The sequence below is a fragment of the Lepeophtheirus salmonis genome, chromosome 8 (genome assembly GCF_016086655.4).
Source record: "Lepeophtheirus salmonis chromosome 8, UVic_Lsal_1.4, whole genome shotgun sequence".
Lineage (NCBI taxonomy): Eukaryota > Metazoa > Arthropoda > Copepoda > Siphonostomatoida > Caligidae > Lepeophtheirus > Lepeophtheirus salmonis.
The window spans coordinates 17,489,117-17,503,023 of NC_052138.2; positions in this window are offsets into that span (position 1 = coordinate 17,489,117).

Genomic DNA, 13,907 nt, shown 5'->3' on the forward strand with positions numbered 1-13,907 from the left:
AGTACTGGTTTGTTCCGGTACGAAATATCCACGTTTTTCTCAAAGGCACTATAGATATAGAATGTTATTTTACAATATTTGTTGAAAACGTTGTGCATAGAAAATAAATTATAAATAACTCCTGGATATGAACAATAATAATTATTAATTTAAAGAAATATCTAATTAATGAATTAAATGTTTTTTTCATGAAAACTTCTTTATGAGACAAAATCTCATTATTCAGACTTTAAACTTACCGTAAATAGTATCTTGGCTACAACATTCAAAATATTTAGTATCCTTGGTATTAGGGAAAATGTGATTTGAAGTTGTCAAGAAAAGGTTAAAAGACACTAACTAATAAAAAAAAGTGTCGTCATGATTTTTATGCAAAGTAATTCCTTAGTAAATGATTCATTCCTCATAAACTTATAAAAAAATTTATGACAAGTGTTTCTCGTTAAATATATCTTTATATTGGTGAAGTAAAACTCATAATATTAAAAAATCGGAGGTGATAAACTTTTATTATGTTTTTAAATATTATTAAAATATTCATTTGTACCTGTTCATTGCTAAAATTAGCAGCAATAATGATCAAAATGTGTCTCATTTTTCATTCTACCAAGGTTATTACTAACATTTGTTGTAGGCTTGAAATGGATAACCATTACATTAAAAAAATCAGCTTTTCATAAGAAATATAAGAATAATAATAATAAATAAACATACTATAACTTTTTTTTCCTCATTAGTCATTGTGCAACTCTGTACACATCTATATACCTATGTACGTACACTAGGGTGGGTCTCTATGTGAGCGTTTGATCAATTTTTTTGAATTTTGAAAAAAGGGTATCGAAAAAAATTGGGTATTTGTAAAAAAAACTATTTGTTTATTACATAAGCTCGAGGGAGTCGATTTCAGAGTTAAAATAAAAGACAACTAAAAACCGATATGTGGTATATTAGATACTATATTTAGCTTCTTTTTTTTAGCCTCAACACGCTGGCAAATAGATTGGCAGATCTCGAGGATGAAGGCCGTGTCCATGACGTTCAGCGCTGTTGGAGCGAATCGAAATTTGGATAAGAGTTGAAACAGAAATTATTCTCCAAGACCTTCCGAACTGCAAAGATAAGGGGATTGAGGTCAGGGTTGGAGGAGGGTCACATGTAGGTTTGCCAGAAGTCAGCCGAATTGTTGCTGCAGATGTTTTGGCTCCTTTTGGCATTATGGAGGGGGTGCTCCTTAATGAACTTATTGATGCTTATGACATTCTGAATGGAGATGCCAATAGTCCCTACAGCCTTCTAGGCACTGCCAACGGTCCAGAGGAGATCGCACATCTGTTGCCTTTTTGCTTATAGGTCCGCCATTTTTACACTAATAGACATGGGATAAAAACAGAACTGTTTTTTTTTGTTCCAGCTATCGTTTGGTTGCATAATGAATACTTGTGCAATTAAATTCTACAGCAAACTTTGGGTCCCCATTCTGTATAAAAAATTTTAAATCTCTACTTTTTTATATAAAAGATTCATTTTGTAAGGATAATATACCCAATGTACTTTATCGATGTGGCAAGATCACTTAAAATATTTTATATAGGATTAACTATTTATTAGGTATTGATGATTATTAATAATTATTATGCTAGGAAATATATTGTTTTTCATTTTTTGATAGAGGATATGATTTTTTTTTACAGAAAATGATACATTTGGATTGTGGGACCTCAACATTTTTTGAAAAAAAAACGAAATTTGAATTATTTGACTATTTTATATTAAAAATATCAATTAAGTTTATCCAGAAATCAGCTTTTGGATTATTATTATTGGTAATAAGGGGGAAAAATATTTAAAAATGCCACAATATATATATTAATAAAGTTTCAACTGAATTGGTGAACCTCCAAAATACGTTCAATTGTCCTGAAATTTGGCATGGAATAGTATTTCATGGTGTTACAAATTTCCCAATACCCCCAATCTTCGATTTCTGAAATCCTAATTTTCGACCCACACTTATATTTGGCATGGAATGAGTGTGAAAAATTTGAATGCAAACAAATGAAATCCACGTCAAATTAATAAATCATCATTGACACACCTTTTATTTCACATATTTATTTATTTATAAATTTAATTCTGCATTTTAAATTGATGATGTTTAATAAGCTTTTTAGATATTTTTAAATGGTAATACCTGTAAATGATTAAGAAGTCCCTCGTTGAGAGTTCATTATATAAAAGATTTGAGATTTTCTCACCATTTAAATGCACTTGATGAAGCCAAAGAGATCTTATTGAAGGTTAAAAAGGTTTGTTGCTTCCGCAAAACAACGAGAAATGAAGACAGAATGTATTAACTACGGATGTCAATGATTACTTTTGTATTCTCATAAAATTTATATTATACGAAAGGCATTTAAATTTATTCATTGATAGTTCAAAGTTTTATGAGTTACTTACTCCTTGTATCATTTTTTGGATATTACTGTTAATTGAAAAAAGGACATCTGTTAAAAACGAGTATCATAATATTCAGTTTGAGGTGAAAAAAAGTTGTAGTCAAATAGGGATTTAGAATAGAATTATTGTTAGAGTTTTTCTTAGTTTAGTTTATTTGAGCCAAAAAAAAATCCATAAATTACCCTTAGTTAACAAACATATCAAATCTTTATTTGCCCCTTCATTAAATGGTGTGTACCTGATTTTTTTTACCTAAAAAAATGAAACTGATCTTAATTTAAGCGATTGGAAAACTATTTTTGTGTTATATTTTGTCTTAATTGATCTAAATAAATTGAAAATTATAGAATATAGTTTGTTTAAGTATGTTTTAGGTACCAAAATATTATAATTATTTTGGTATCATTTTCTTAATCAGGGAAAATAGCTTGTAAGTACAAAAAAGGATCAAAAACTGATCCTTTACTTGAAAGTCTAAAAATTCTTATTTTTTGTTCATAATGACAAATTATTGTCTAAATTGTTAAAGGAAGACATACAACTCCATGATAAAAAATAAGAAAATTTTAAAAAAAAATCATATTGAAGATTTGTTTGATGGAAAAATATTTTTGCATTTATGTGGTTCGTCATCACAAAATTAATAATCTGTTAATGCGTCTTATGGTACATCAAACATAAAATGTTGCTTGATGTAGACTACAAAGACAAAAAATTTGGCTAAAAAGGCTATTTTCATGTTTTTCAAGCTAAAAGCAACGAGAAACTAAATATTATGGCAAAAATGGAATCGCCGTATCTCAAGAACAACGCGCTCAGGAGAAGTTATTCTGATAACCTTAATGCAAGTTTGCACACAAGAGATTCCTAGAGAAAGAAATATACTTTTATATATATGGATTTCACAAAAAAGATTCCTAGGTTAGAAGGAGTAAATGTAAAACTATAATGTTCACCTCAGTGCAATTCCATCTAACCAATTAACGGAACATTAAAAAAAAAAGGCAAAAATATGCTTAAAAAATGTTATTCAAGTTAACATTTTATATATTTATATTATATTTCTGATGGGATATGAGTGTTGTTTACTAAATAGTAACTTGTTTATAGAGCAAATAATGATGGGGCCAAACACTCTTGAAAGCAATGAAGCAAAATACAGCCGACAGATGAGAAGACTTTCTCGGTGGATCCATCAAAATGACCGGGTATTGCCATTTACAAAAGTACCCTGGATGACTCTGCCAGGTAAATGACCACCAAAAAGAATGCCGTGTCGGTGATGATGAGGACCCTCGTCGTATCCAACAGGAAAAAGATGAAACCAATCTGTTTCCCCAATGTTATTCGCCTTAAAACTGACGATCACCTCTAGTGGCTCTGGAAATTGTCAGGGAGGGGTCAGTCGTATTCCAGCAAGGCAGGGCCCCTACACACACAACGAAAGCCGTCCAAATTTTCCTCGGCAAGAATCTCCCATGAACGATGATGACTGGGCTAAGGACTTTTAAACCCTCCAGAGTCCTGACCTCAACCCACTGGAGTACAGTATCCAGGCGCATATTGAGGCCCAGGTCTGTTATGTTTGCCACCCAGAATGAACTCCCTCATGACTGCGGTGGACAAGGCCTGGGCCTCAATGTCAGGCAAATACCATCGGAAAACCTGCACCGCCTTCTGACCTCACCTTGAGCACTGTATCACCGCTGAGGGCTGATATATTTCTTAAAAATGGTAATCATAACAATACAAATCTATCCCATATATTATATTTATATATATATGAGTAAATAAACATAGACGTGCCAAATGGGGAAATTTTTTTCGACGACGCGGTAATTGAACAGAGTGGTCCATATAATTTGGGAAAGGCTAATAACGAACGAACTGTGGAGATAGGGTGCAACCATAACTTTCTTTATTATTTGATACCTACATTTAATGACATTCAATTATTCATAATCAGATCTGTATCTCTTGATAACCTTGTACACACTGCACCAGATGCTTTGGCATGCTCCAACGACCTTGTGAAGATCCAAAAAATTTGGAGGACGGAATTTTTGGCCTGCAAGTAGCCCAGACTTGAGCCCATACGATTTTTATACTCAGAGCAGGTTGGAGCATGAGGCCAATAATCATTTGTCTGTGGAGGTCCTGAAGAAGACATTAACCTTATAGTGGCAAAACTGGATCTGCACCAAGGTAATTAGAAATACAAAGTATGACAATTATACATATTTGGACTGATGTATGTCTTTCACCACGTGTTTTCCTTTTTTTCCCTTGTAGATGGAGCGTGACGTATTAGTCGATATACTAGTAAATTCATTGCTAAATTCACACATAATTATGATGTGATTGATCGTAATAATCAAGACTAAAATGCTTTTCAGTTGCTAAAACTAAATATGCCTTAAAAATAACATATTATAGAGGGAAATTGTCTATATTTCAAAAACATAAATCACTTCAAATCTTGCAAAAAATATATTAGAGTAGGATAAAAATTTGATAATTAATTACTTTAAAAGTCAACAGTCAAACATAGTCCTTTTTTTTATTTTCCTTGCTAATTAATTTTTTTATACGGGTCTTATTTAATTTATTAATATATGTTAGTCAAATAAATTTTGGAATACATCATTTTTTTTATAACTTCATGAGGTTCATTAGGGCATTTACTATAAATGATTTTGATCAGTCTATCCATAACATATGGTTAACTATCTACATATTTATATTGAATTAATTTAATTCGTCTTCCATTTTCTTTGAAAAATTTAAGTTTACTTAAATATATTATAAATATGCAGGAAAAAATAACAAAATGTATCTATTTTAATTACATAATTAGCATTTATTAACAGTCCACGTTTTGCTACCGAAACCTGTACAAGTTCGATAAAATCAGCAAATTTCTGTTTAGATTGATCCTTATTTAAAAGTCGAAGGGCATTAGCTGTTATATGACTTAATAATTCAGGGGTTGGCCGAATCCGTTGTCTGGCATTTGTAACTACATTTAAATGATCAGTACTATATATTGTCTAATATTTTTCTAATTGTCTCAATTCTCTAATTGATCAATGAAATGATTTCTCAGTAACTTCAGTAAGTGAGGGACATCCGCAAACGCATATATATGTTTATTTTTATTGAAGGGATTGGAAAAGTATATTTTATCAGTAGACAATCCTTATTCTGTCTAAAGTCGGATATTTTTGGGTGTCATATAATACAATAACATTGAAACATAGTTCTTTTGTAACTTGACAATCATAGTCGAAGAAAATGGGTTCTTCCAAAGAATTATCAATCCACAAATGAATGTAATCTAAATTCAAGACATAAAATAAGAGTATTATTATTTATCTGCGAATAATAAAATATTGTATCAAAACAGTATAGATATAAATTTTCATGATATCGGGAAAAATCATCGGATGAAGAGTTTCACATACATTTTGCCACGATATGAAATTATTTTTTAGTTAAATATATTAAAATTATGCTAAGACATACCACTTTATTAACCCGTTTTATCCGAGCCCTTAAATTTAACTGATTGGAATATCATATATATACCAAAGGGTATACCAAATAAATCATTGTAAGTGTAAAAGAAAGAATCTGTTTCCTCAGGTTTTTCAATACATTTCATGAAAGGATAATTGTTTTGTTGGTTACGTAAATGTTCAGGAGGCGATGATTGAATCACACTGATACACAAAGAATCCCTGGAGTTCCAAAATGCAACTTCTTATTCGTCATCATCGTCATGGATAGATAAGGTGAACGTAGCTCAAAGCATGATCTTATATTAATTTATAAATTCACTTGTGAAATACTAAAAAAAACTACAAATTTGTAGATTTGTCTCGAAATATGATGACAAAAAGCAGAAAATATATACCATGATTTAACTGCAAAATATTTTAGAATGGATAATTTCTTACGAGTGATATGTCAAATAGAATGTCTGAAAGATAAATTACTTCCTTTGGGAAATTTTGATATGGGCCACAATTTTATTTCACCTATATATAATATCTATTATGAGTATTTAAATAGAAGTATACTAGGAAAATTTATGATTTTAATATAACAGTAATTTATTACTACTAGAACAATGACAAAACAATATTATATAATGAACTCTACACATCGAGTCTGACGTCACAAAAACAATCCTTCTATTTAGGTTGATTAGAGGTCCATACAGTACAACAATTTGAAAAGGATTGATGGGCCGATGTATGTTATTGACATTTATATTTCTAGTTATCTTGGATCCCCACGACATCACCCTGATCCGTCAAAGCTTTCAACGCTGTGTTCTATCCCATTTAGTTTGTTCGTTATAAGCCTTTAAAGATTTTCCCAGTTTATTTGGACTACTTTGAAGGTCCTTCCTAGACTTGAAGTATAATTGAGGATCGACGTTTGAGTAACTTCACCCTATATGTCCCTGGTATATAAAGCCAGGGAGAGTTTTTCTTAATTTTCCTTACTCTCATGGCTGTTTGCAGCTGATGTAATAAAACGTCTTGACGGCTAAGCACCTCTCCCCCAACAAATTCTTCAAATTGTCATAATTATCATTTTCTTGTTCTGTTTCTTATATTATTAAATTCTGGTAGGACATTTTTAAGTATCACTATAGATATATACGTTTAATACTGTGTCTTGATGTTTTATAGTATATAATAAAGACCATAGGTTATTTTAAGAAAAAAAAGCGTCACTCTCCATAATATTGTCCATTATCAATTGAGTACAACTAATTCAATCCAAACCAAACATAAATATAGACTTGAATGTCCATATTGTACAACAAAAGTCATTGTGTACCATACAAATATATAAACTACATTTAAATGCCAAGATATTTTAAAAAATCTCTAGAGTTATGTTTGTGGTAATTTTGTTTAAGGATAGGTCGATTTATTTATTGAACTCAAAAACTTTCGCGCTCGAATAACATGTGAGGATGATAATATTTTTTTGCCCCCATAGTACTACTTTTAGTTTGTGCTTTAAATGACATGAAATATGTATTCCTAAAACGTCGATACAATATTACTTTGTATATCCGTTTCAAATTTCAACTTACTTATAAATGTATATAAGAGTACAAAGCGAAGGATTGATAGTATTCTATTTGATATATACATGTTTTTGAAATAGAGTTGTAAAGATGATATTTTAAATAATGAAAAAATTAGTTAAAAAGAAAAAAATCTTTTTTAAAACAAGAAAATTTCAATAAATTTTCTAATAGAATTTCCATGCAAAATAAGTAAATCTCTCTTTCTTTTATCCAAATCCTAATAAGAGTACTTATCTGGGGTGTTTAGCCAGTTCAACATTAAAATGAATATAAAACTTTATTTGCCCAGATTATTGATGACTCACCATTAATACTTTATTTCCTACTATTGGACAAATTATTTGGGTCCATGTCCTCGCTGGCCCACGAGGATTATGATACTGAGGAGTCAATAGTAGTATTTAATTATCAGATATCTAATAAAAAGAATATATAATAAATAGTTAAATAATGCTAATCATAACTAATAATAATTATATTACGCCAGGGCTTGTATATTAAATTAATTATTGATGTTTATCTCACACCGGACTAAAAAGTCTTTTTCCAGCTTTACAATCTGCAATTAAAAAAGTTGGAAATAACATGATGCCAATATGCTAAAAAAAAAAAGAAAGAAGAAAGAAACTGATAATTAACATGGTCACTTTGACTTATAAAATAATGTTTGTAAGGGAAGCAGCTTCGCTCCCATGATGTTTCAGTAAATTAGCTGCAACCAGCTATGAGATGAAGGGAATAAAGAAAAATCCCAGTCCGTATCTAGCAATGATATAAGTAGGAATTAAAGCGGTTTCGATCTTCAATTATACTTCGAAACCAACAAGGACTTGCGCTTATAACTCAGTAATAAACCCTTAGTTTTACTCTTCGTATTTAACTCAATAATAATTAATGTTCCTTTTTATTTTATTTTTACACACTGGCACTATCATATTTTATACACCTCAGAGTTTGGCATTTCGTTTCATATCATACAATCTTTTGTAAGAAGAAAAACAGAATAAAAGACACAAAATTAATTCGTAGTTAGCTAATTTCCTAACAACTATGGAATTATTAATTAGTAATTGTTGAGAACTTTTTACTGCTTAAAATAAGGTAATTCTCATTCATTCAATGAATGCTCAGAACACTGCTTAGAGGAAAATTAGCAAAAACATTGAGAGTTGACAATAAAATATCATAATCATATAAATGAATATGAATTCATAATTAAAAATAGTAGTTGAAGAAAATAATGCTTCTATAGAATTTAGAGCAAAAGATTATTTTTAAATTAACAAATTATTATTTAAAATGATATATATTTTTACAAACATGGATAATAAATTCCCAAATTTGTTAATAACTCAAAAATTAATAAAGTATCATTAAAAAATAGGATATTAATAGTATATGATAAATTAAGAATTTACATAAAATACGAAGTAAAAATATAATAAACATAATATATTTCAGTTTTTGGGATAGATGAGCACCCCAGGGAATTAAATAAAGATAAATTATATGTTCATTTATTAATTGAAGTAAATTAATGTGTAAAAAAGATAGTAAAATGTCTTTAGATAAAATAAAATAATAAATCAATAATACTGGGGAACATAAATTTTTATCATTAAATTTACGCCAGGGATGGAAAGTATCTTTAATCGTCAAATATAACCGTATTTTTAGTTTTTTTCTTATTGCACTGGTTTCTAAGATATTTGGGCTTATTGTAACTCGAGACTAATATCGTTCAAAATCATTTTTCACCATAAAGATAATCACCAAATTATAAGTATGTTTTATAAAACTTAGATAAAAAAAATTATTTTTATTTTTACAGACCTTGTCTGTTTTTCTAAACTAGAGATCTTTTTTATTTTAGGGTGAAAAATGATGAAAAACGACACTCTTCAGTTCAAGTTAGAATATACCATAAACATAATTAATACACCAATAAATAATATTACTAAATTATTGGGGAGATTTAGGTCTCACTGGTCCCTCTGCAATTATGTCCCCCTCTAAAGTAGACTATTATAACCTATTCAAAGAAATAAAAGTATTAAAGCTCATATTTTTTTAGAGAAATAATCTGTTCTCTATTTCAAAAAAATATACATTTAAAACTATGTATCTCATATTTTGTTACGATTTTGTATTTTTTGAGTGATCTTATTGTTTATGATGGTATCCAAAAGAACAAAACATTATGGAAATATTATTACGATTTCAATGTCTTAAAATGACGTCAAACAAAGTAATGAATATGAATACCATTGTGCTTCGTACAGCTTTAAATAAATTAATTGAATTTTAAATATATCTATATTCCCAAGTCTACGTGAATCGCTTCATAAGTGCACATTAGCAAAATCAATTTTTGATTTTTCATACTAAAAAATTTGCTTATATCATAAAATGGCTATTAAAAAAATCTAAAATTCTTGGAAACTACATTTTATAAAAAAAATAATAACAATTTCGTTATTAACTTTTGAAGTACTACTACAAAGGAATATGGATGATTAAAATGAAATTGAAAGATTTGTTTTTAAGTTAAAATTTTGTTAACTTGTTTAGTTTTAATCAACCTCTTATTTTTTATTCCCTCTATCAAATTGAAAACAAATCAAAATTGCAGATGAACTGAACCTTTAAAACCAAATACTATTTTGTAAATTAAATCTTAATTATTTAAGCTTCAAATTAGTTTATTTGGTGTAAAAACAATTGAGGCGTTATTCGGTTTCAAACAAAACCTTTAAAAATATAGCGTTTTTTTAACCTTTAAACTGCGTTTTTTCACAAATTGGATGATTGCATGTCGTATATCAGCACATATTTGATATCAACATACAATTTTGCAAAAAAAAAAAAAAGAACTTTAATGTTATCTTTCTAATACTCACAAGTTACCTTAAACCTAAAAAAAAAGAGTAAAATACTCAAAAATTTCAAATTGGAAAGTTGTGGAAACCACATTTTATAATAAAAAAATAATCACAAATTAGTTATTAGCTGGTCAAGAACTAATAGCATTGATTGTGGAATTTAAAAGGTTTTTTTTGTCGACTTGTAATATATTTGAAGTACATACGGTTATATTATAGGATGAGAGATTACTCTAAATATATTGAAATGGTCAAAAAAAAGTTATAAATATGAGATTTAAATATTCATTTAACTTAACATTTATTTTCTAAACTAACTCAAAAAATAAATCTCATCACTCTTAAAAATGATTGGGAATGAAGATATGTATATACTATCTATTTACCCAGTAGATATGAGTGAGTATATTTGTGTTTGATGGATTGGGATGATAAACAAATGTTATATTACCTTGTTTATTTAATAAAGATATGAATGAAAAATATACGTAGATTAGTGATGCATGGGTTGGCTCTTCTAAAATTATGTTGCCAGACCCGACCTAAAACATTTTATTCAATTTACTACTAAAAATTTACTACTTGAAAAAAATGTGTAATAACATAATTATTTCTTGCCTTGAATACATGCAAATTGTCCCAACGAATCTTGAAATAAAACTTTAGAAATTTAAGAATTTGAATTATTTTATAGGGTGACCTGCCACATTGAACCCTCACTTTCAATTTTCGTTTCTAAAAAGGGTTCTCATCTCAAATTTAGGACTACTTTTCTATTTTTGAATAAATGTGTGCATAGGGGCAGGAGAAAAAGTAGGCTTAACAAGGATTTTCAAGCTTATATTGGGAGCCTTGAGAGCCCTGGAGTCTTGTCACTTTTTAATAAAACATATGACATTTAAAGGGTTCGAAAAACTTTACCACTAAATGATTTTTGAAGAGATTGTGAGTTGAAAATACGCAACCCGATCCGACAAGCTGGAAAAACGTCAACCTGCACATCACTAATTTAGATGTATAGACACACTATATTTGTATGTATATAGTTATATCGCATTGAATAAAGCAGGTATTCATTTTAAGCAGAAATGATCAAAAGTAGAAAATATGATGAAGAATAAATATCTTTCAAATTGGATACAGGTTTTTGTATTTATAGGTGCTACAAATGCATACAGAAGCCTATTTAATACCACCTAAAGTTTTTATATACACGATGTACATTTTTTCTACGGGAAACAAATGATTGATATGTGTGTTAATTAATTTAATGAGCTGAAGAAATAAAAGAGAAGACAAATTTATTACTTTCATCATGGAATGTGAATAAATACCTTCTTGAATAATTTGCCATTTTTTTTTTTTAAATAAAAGATTATATGCAATGAATTACATTCCTTTTTATGTAGATTTAGTCTGAGTTATAAGAATGAAAAAAATAGAGTCGAATATTTCAAACTTGAAGCAACCTGTCAATTTCATTCGATAAATTAGGAATTGGAGTTGTAAAAGAAAAAATATCAACAATCCTAATTTAGTCCAAAGCAGATTTGTAGAATTTGAGCCCGGAGTCAAGTCATTTTTAATGAGCTTAGACTTAACTCGTAAACTATTTGACTTGGTTTTTATTAGGGACATGGACTCATAACCATATGGGCTTAGTAAACTCATTTAGGTCCAGAGGATAGGGCCCCTAACCCTTAATTTTTATTATAAGAACAGGTATAATGCAAATATTATAGACAGATTTTATATCAGGTGGTGGGGGGTGACCCCATAGACTATTATATATGGAAAAAATAGATGTCAAAAAGGTTATAAAAATATATCGTAAAACATTATTTTCTAAAAAAACTTTATCCAAATAAATAATAAGGAAACATTATATTAAAAAAAACTTTTTATTTTTGAACAAGGCCTTGTTTAAAAAAATGGCCATAAACATAATAAAGTCGAAAAATTGGATTGTCAGGCTGATTATATGTCTATCAAGTATTAAATTATGAAATTTTAAAAACTCTCCCTATAGTTTAGAGTCCTTATAAAATAGCAGTAATTGATTTGGAAACAAATTCATATAAGTTATTTTTACTCTTCACCTATATTTCATATATTTTTTCATAATGTACAAACCAGATGTTTCTTGTAATAACAATATAAATATAGAGTTTTCCCTTTGGAAAAAGAGATCTTACTAAAGATTTTCAAAATTGAGTACATTTTAAAGCTAGAGTATATAAATAGTATCACTTAAACAAACGACTCTCAACTTTTGTATCGAGTTTTAACTCGATTACAATCAAAATTAATATATATATATTTGAATTTCATCATTCTTTTTCAGTTGAGAGGTATGAGGTATGAGCTCGGACTTAACTTGAACTCGAATAAAACTCTGCTTCATACCACTTCTTGATATATTTCTTTAAGGTGTACAATAAATTTAGGGGAACTAATGAATTGATAAGTTAAATAAAATGAAATGATTTTTTTTAAAAACGTTTATGCAATAAAAAAATACGCTAGTGATAAGTTAAAATAGGTTAAAATATCGACTATAATAAATTTATTAGAGCTATAGGGGAAAAAAAAGTTGAGATAAGCAAAATTACTATAATACTATGTGGGAAGTCACTGGGCTCTTAGGGATTCAAGAATTTGATACCCAAGTTATCTAATAGAAATTGTTTCTTCATAATGTTGGCAAGGCGAGTAAAAAAATATAAAAAGCTTTTGTAATTTTTTTTTTTTTTTTTCACAAAAACCAACATTACAACATAAATTTGGCATTCAATCAATCCCGCTGTTAGTTCGTATTAAAAGTTCATAACGTCCCTCGAAACGGTCCTGTAAGTGTAGCTGTGGCAGCCATATGGTTGATAATTTTTTCCATTATTAATGGCATATTTACATTCAAATAAACATCCGATCATTTATCTCAAAAAATGCCATTTTTCTTTGAATAGTAAAATAACACCACTTATTGGAAAACCCTTTAAATAATCTATTCTTTGCTGCCTACAAAATTATGATCATTTTATCATTCTAATATTTAAGATTATGAACTTACAGATATAGAATATAATTATTTTAAGACTTTAATTTATAACTGATACTTAGAATATCATGTAAAGTAACTACTAAAAGTAAATAAAGCTATATTCTACAAAAATAGACATTTTCTAGTTGTGTAGCTAAACACCACTCGTGTTATATTTAAAAGGAAATAATGGATGAATACTATTTTGAACATCCGTAGAATAGTAAATTAGTATATTGTCATCAACACAAGTTACTATAAACTCTTATTTATAATGCTTCATCTTATTTTGAAGTTTCAATTTGTACAATTTGTTTCTATAAGTTACATCATGTACGTGAAATAAATATTGCAGATTATTTGGACTCATATTTAAAATAATTTATTTCACTATAATATAATATATGTAATA